This window comes from Malus sylvestris, chromosome 3 (genome assembly GCF_916048215.2).
Source record: "Malus sylvestris chromosome 3, drMalSylv7.2, whole genome shotgun sequence".
Classification (NCBI taxonomy): domain Eukaryota; kingdom Viridiplantae; phylum Streptophyta; class Magnoliopsida; order Rosales; family Rosaceae; genus Malus; species Malus sylvestris.
In genome coordinates, this window is record NC_062262.1 from 12,451,478 (window position 1) to 12,457,477 (window position 6,000).

Here is a 6,000-nt window from a genome sequence, read left to right on the forward strand (position 1 = left end):
TTATGCTGAAGAGCAATTTGGGTTGTGCTGAAAAGCAGTTGGATTGATTGAAGAATCACTTGAAGTATATAATCGTAGAGATTGAATTTGATGAAGGCCCTAAACTTGAAAAACTTTGTCCTTATTTATAGGCAATGAAGAATGAGTACGTAATCTCGATCTCATCGCTAAGCTGGAGCTGGGGTAGATTGGTCACTTGACACTGACAATGACTGCAATTCCTGGTTTGTGGCCTTCAGTTGTGTCATGTATCATTTCGAACGAGTGTTGTAGTGGCATCAACCTGTTAGATGATGCATTCATGGGCATTTAAGAAGACAAGATATTCTTGATTTTGGTAGTCTGCATGGTATATGCACTTTAGAGAAGGTCGAGTTTAAGCCCTCATATGGTAGTAGAGTGATGAGAGTCAACCATTCGATCCCTAGGATAGGATCCCGGATTAGGCCTTGAAGTTGGTTGGCCGGAGTTATGCAACATTTAGTAAATAAAAATAGATTAACCCCGTAGCAGACCTTATTTTTACTTATGGCCAAAACAAGTTGTATTTAGTCTTGGTTTCAAAACAGTGATACATTTGTATGGCTGCAACGGTTTCAGATTTTTTTTTTTTTTTTTGGTGAACTTTTCAGATATTCTTTTGTAATTTTCACACCAAGAAGAAAAATCACCATCGTTTTCACACTTCTGTCATTCCCAATTGAAAAAGGTAAGTTCTCAAATTGACTTGGTTTTAAAAGTTTGGAAACTAATGGTCCTGTGAAGCCCCAAACACTCCTATGGACTTCTTGCCGTGAAAGTGAGGATAGCTTAGAAGCAGCATAGCCTCGAACTAAACCTTCTTCGATATCAGATAGATCAAATTTAATGAAAGATAGAAAATCTTATCCGTTGGATTACCATTTGCTTTGAATTTTTAATTTTTAATTTTTAGGGGCCATTTGATAACCATGTTGTCAATTTTCAGTTTAGATTTTCATTTTTCATTTTTCATTTTTATTTTATAGTTTTGATGTTTAGAAAAAATAAAAAACTGAAAACTAGTTTGTTAACTACTTTAAAAATTGAAAGCTAAATTTTGAAACCTTATGGGTCTTTTGATAACCATTTAGTTTTCAGTTTTCATTCTTAACATGACATCTCATGTGTGAAGTCAATTGAGCTTATTACATACACAACACATATTGGTTAAGGTAGAGCACACGGATCATTGGGTTTGAGATTCATACAATTCATACACTCGGTTAGGGGTGAGTTCGGTTCCATTCGGTTCGATTTTTGGTAAAAAACGAAAACCGAACCAAACTTACTATTCGGTCTAGGTTGGTTTGGTTTTTCTTGGTTTATTTTCGGTACAGTTTCGGTTTGGTTCTTTTTTTTTTTTTTTTTTTAACCAAATCAAACATCCATAATTCTAAGTAAAAGACAAAGCGTTATCCTTTCAACCAAATGAATCAGCCTAGCAAGGCTACAAAAGTTGTAAGAAAGTGAGAGATTTAGAGACAAGACGAACATGGAGCGTGAGGTTTCTGAGGATTTTAATGTTGGGCCAAAAAAGGAAGTGCAGCGGGATAGATTTTTCAGCTTCTTTTACACAAGGACGAAGCCAGAGATTTGTATGAGCCGGGCATTCTCAAACAACAAAGTCACAATTAAAAATCTCAAGAATTTATTGAACAAAACACTAATATATTTATCCATAAAGTTTTTCATACAACATATTACATTATTCCTCAAATCGTTTTCATATTTTGAAAGCGTTGCATAACAATATCATTACCAATACCATTAAATATCTCTTTATATAAAAATAAGGGTAAATTACTGTTTGGGCCCAAAATATTGGTTTGGGCCGAGTTTAGAATTGTTCTCGGCCCAGAAGCCATGCTTAGGAGTCGTTGGGGGGCATCCGGTTTATGGGCCACATAGCCAAGGCCGGCCGTGTCCTATTAGGAATCCATGGGTGGTTGAATCCTGATAGGAGAAGGAGTTTCAACAGGATAAGGATATAGAAGTTTGGGATTGAATACGGCTTGATATAGGGGTTGAGTTCAAAGTCTTAGTAGGGGTAGGACTGGCCGAGATAAGGTTAGATCGGGGGAAGGAGTTCTAATCCGAGTATGGTTGTGATTCGATTGGAAGTAGGTTGACTACTATAAATAGAGGGAGGAGGACATCATTAAAGCCCCTCAAATTCAACACACAAACTGCCCTGCGCAAACCCTCGCTCTACACGAAACCTCTCAACAACCTTGAGATTTTTATTTTCTTTTTTCACCAACACATCTTCAGTTTGGATAAACAACACTGTGGAGGGAACCGGTGAACACCTTCAGTTTGGATAAACAGCACTGTTGCCGTAGAATTAGCCAATCGTGAAGCACCTTCAGTTTGGATAAATAGCACTACGACAAGGCCGACTGGTTATCCATCCAAGTCTCGGTCGAGAAGGATTTTCGAATCCTTATTGGTAGAGGTCATCTCATCAACCTTCTTGGTGAAGTGAGGTGTTACTAGGGCTCGGCACATTGAACGCTGAGTTGTTTTATGATTGGATACTCATAAGTAGGCTTTAGAGTTCGGCATTTTAACGGCCGAACCACATTTACCATCAAGACATATATCTGTTTTAAGTATCTATGCCCTTATACTTTGGTGTCGATTCGGCGTGCTTATACTCTTACGAATATAACCACTATGACAGAATTCGACGCCAACGATTTGTGAACTTTGCAGAACTAGTAGCCTTATCTTCAGGCTCTAGAACCCAAAGGCTGGGACATGTTCCTTCCTCAGGCACAGTCGCAAGATCGAGAAGTTAGTAGCGCGCTCAACGCAACATCAACTCATTTTACTCACCGGCCGAGCTCGACCGTCGAGTTGGCACGCCCCGCTCACAACCGAAGGACGTAGTTAGCTTACTAATTACTCGGCCTACGCACCACATCGGCTTGGTAGTTTTTAGGGTCAACATTTTAGCACGTCCGGTAGGACCCAGTGCTAAAACTACGAAGTTCATGACCATCGAGACACGATCAGTAAAAAAGAAAACAACCATGGGAAAATCAGCGACCGATCCACCAATTTAGAGTCCTGTACAAGAGGTGTCACATGCGCGAAATCCTCTCGTTGATGTAACCCTTGAGGCTGCAAGTGTGACACACCGAGAAAATGAAGTTTGTCTCGGTACCCAGCCTCAAAACACAGAGGTACCTAACCGAACCGCATGCGTTTTCATTGAAGGAATAGTGGATGACTGCGACGAAGATGGTGGTGAAGGCTCTGACTCTCCAACTAGATCGTTTCTCGGAAGGCGACTTGATGAGCAATCTCGACAAGTTGAATAGACAGCTGTCCAAAAAATGAACAATTTGCTCGAGGTAATATGAAGTAATGGTGAAATCCACACCAAATTGCTCGAATTATTAGTCAGCAGAGTCTTTAAAGGAAGACCTGCGGATCAGGCTTGGTAGCTTTCACTTAAAAGTAATCCGCTACAGGCCGAAGTAGTGTCTACTCGGCCCAAAACGATTGACTTAGAAAAAAAAAGAGGATCAAGTAGTAGGTCAGATGGATACGACTAGAGAATGGAAGCAACATCCGTCAATATGACTGAGGTCCAACGGATGATCTATTCGGCCATGAAAAAGGGGTCGAAGTTCCTGAAATTCATCCATCCATATCCAGCTTATGTGGAAAAGTTTGAATATCCTAAAGGTTTCAAGATTCCAAACTTCAGCCTTTTTGCTGGAGAGTCGTCCTTATCCTCGTTAAAACATATAGCCTGTTTCACTGTGCAATGTGGAGATGTTAATAGTGATTTCCATAAATTACGGTTGTTCAAATTTTCGTTAACAGGCTCAGCATTCGCATGGTATATCAAGCTTCCCCCTAATTCTATCCAGAGCTAGGAGGAGTTGGTCGAGAAATTTCACGAACAGTTCTATCTGCCGGGGATGGAAATGTCAGTTTCTTCATTGGCTAGAATGGCTCAAGCATCTGATGAGTCACCAATGGACTATCTTACAAGGTTTAAATCGGCCAGGAATTGGTGCCGAGTACCTTTGCCCAAAGTCGAATTTGTTAGGCTTGCTCTGAATAGGCTCGACGTGGAGTACAAATAGAAATTTCTGGGGGTAAGCTTCCGAGATATGTATGAATTAGCCCAACATGTTGAGCAATATGATTATTTGCTCCGAGAGGAAAAGATCTCAAAGCCTCCATCTCGAGGAACAATTTACAAAAATCCCACGGTCAGCTACGCATCAGCCGAAGGCGAAGAATCCCAATACGTCAGTGTGGACGCGGCCAAGATAATCATAGACAAATCATATGTTTGCAAGGTATTGACTCAAATTAATTCTAAGGATGCCAAAACACGCTCGACCACTGAGGAAACAGCGCGAAAACATTGAAAGTTTACACTTTTGATATCACAAATGCCGAGGCAATTTTCGATCAATTGTTGTTAGCAAAGATTATCAAACTTCGGCCAGGACATAACATTCCTAAGGCTGAAGAGCTTAAGGGGAAGACGTATTGCAAGTACCATAACTCAACTAAGCATACCACGAACAACTATGTCGTATTCCGTGATGATATCCAAAGCTGGATCGACAAGGGCAAGCTAAAATTTCCCGAAAAACGAATGACGGTCGACGTTAATCCATTCCCTTCGGCAACAGTTGGCATGGTAGACGCCCATTTGCCCAAGATGAAAGGGAAAGGAAATGCCGAGTTTGTCCCAGTACAACATGTCCCAAAGAAAAATTCCCGGCCGCGACTCAAGATTGGCCTATTTTCCAATGAGCCACCCACCAAGTTGTCAGGACCGGCCATAGTTGAATTTATGTCAGATTCCAGTGCAGTAAAAATTGACGGGCCGATGGTTTTATGCAACAATTGTAGGGCACGCGTCGTATTAACCGAACCAAAGGAGTAACCAACACCACGACAACCATCCAAGTATGCGACGACACCTCCAAGGGAACTTGGCTGAGGCCAGCACTAGAAAGTGTTCGATAGGCTCGACCCTCAGGAACAGACAGATGGTCCTACCTCGGCTAGACGACGTCTTGATTTTGACGTGCCGTTTTATAATGAGGACTATTACTCACGTAATTCCAGCAGCTTGAGGTTATCGGCGAATCAAAAAACCTTCAAGCCGCTTGAGCCACGCGACCAATGTTGATACAATTACAACTCTCCCACTGATATGTATACTGCACTATCCAAATCTCAAAAACGTCGATGTTAGCGAAAAGATTGTATGGCTTGAAGACAGGCAGCACAAGCTATTCCGACTACTAAATGGCAGTCGAAAGAGGCAACAGGAAACAAAGATGACCGACAAACCCCGACCATTATGGTCGAAATACTACAAGAGAAAAAGGCAGTTGATAGCAATTTTAAAACCACCATTAAAGAGTCCGAGAAACGCATCAAACTCCTTCTTTGGCCCGGAAAGATGAAAGCTCGTTTTGAGCATTTTAGAAAAGAAGCTGAAAGCAAGCTTCCCTCATTACCCCAGTGAAAGCCATTAATAAGGATCCGACGAAACTTACACCCTCCATTCCTCAGCGAATCCTTGGAGTACATGCGTAAATTTCATAAGAAACATTCTGCCAATGACTTGTACGGCCTGCCTAAAACATGTCAAGAAGCCCTCGACTTGGCACTAACCTACCCTGATGTTGAACAGATCATCCAGAAAACTACCAATCCAGCAATGAAAGCCAGGTTCCAGTACATACGAGAAGCCAGGGTCCTTGGCTTCGAGGTCGACCCATACACAAACATTGATATAGCCGAGCTTCATTTTTCTCTTGAAGACCTTCAATATTTATGACATCACTTCGAAGTCTTTTCGACCGTATCTCTCTCCGATCTTATGACCGATGAAAAAAATCGGGTGGCACGTCTGGACGCCTACCTAGACACAAGGGACGCCAGGATTGCTTATGAGGAACAAGCTCGTAAGACACTGTAGGGGCAAAGCCA